This window comes from Primulina huaijiensis, chromosome 16 (assembly GCF_012295235.1).
Source record: "Primulina huaijiensis isolate GDHJ02 chromosome 16, ASM1229523v2, whole genome shotgun sequence".
In the NCBI taxonomy this organism is placed as follows: domain Eukaryota; kingdom Viridiplantae; phylum Streptophyta; class Magnoliopsida; order Lamiales; family Gesneriaceae; genus Primulina; species Primulina huaijiensis.
The window spans coordinates 19109670-19110774 of record NC_133321.1 but is presented as its reverse complement, the minus strand read 5'-3'; positions in this window follow the sequence as shown (position 1 = coordinate 19110774).

Below are 1105 nucleotides of genomic sequence, written 5' to 3'. Positions count from 1 at the left end.
TTATTTTTTTTCTAATTGAATGTAAATTTCACCCCAAAAAGTGAAGGTCATCGTTTTTTAAATTTAACCTTTACTTTTTGGAGTGAAATTTACATTCAAATAGAAAAATAATAAAATTTTCAATTCATTTTTAAAAAATATATGAGTTTGAATTGAATTGTGAATTTATATGTATGCTTTTGAGATTATTAAATAATATTCATTTTTTTAAGGGTTTAAATAATATTCATTATTATATGTGTTGGGTGCAATAATTGTCCCTGCTTGGTAGAGCGATTGAATTGTGGTGCTTGTGCTGCTGTGCGGTTTAAAAGATATGAGTTGCACCATTACCACTAGCTATAGCTTTTGGTAAAGCGATAAGCACTCGGTACTACAATTGGTATCAGAGCCAAGGTCACGGGTTCGATTCCTATTGATTGTAAGGAGTGCAATTATTGAGAGGGAGATTGTTGGGTGCAATATTTGTTCCTGCTTGGTAGAGCGATCGAACTGTGATGCTTGTGCTGCTGTGCGGTTTAAAAGATTTGAGTTGCACCATTACCACTAGCTATAGTTTTTGGTAAAACGGTAAGCATTCGGTCCTACAATATATCCTTTGTTTTTATTTTTTCATATATTAATTCATTAATTGAATCTAAAATTAAAGAAAAATAAAATTTAACCTTCATGAATAAAAATGAAGTTTAAACTCTTGTTTAAGATTTTATGGTTATCCAATTTTTGAGTATGTCTTCTGTGAGACGGTATAATGAAAATATATCTCTAACACGGGTTGATTTTTTTTCATTAATTAATGTTAATGTATTTTAAAATAAATAGATTCTTAAATAAATTAAAAAAAATGAAATATAGTATATCTATTATCTATTATTATTATTATTATCATTAAATAATATTCATTAATATATGTCTTTTTGTTTTCTTGTTTTTCATATATTAATTCATTAATAGAATTTTAAAAAATAAAATTTAACCTTCATTTTTTAAATTTAACCTTCACTTTTGGAGTGAAATTTACATTCAAATAGAAAATTAATAAAATTTACATTTCATTTTTAAAAAATATATGAGTTTGAATTGAATTGTGAATTTACATGTATGC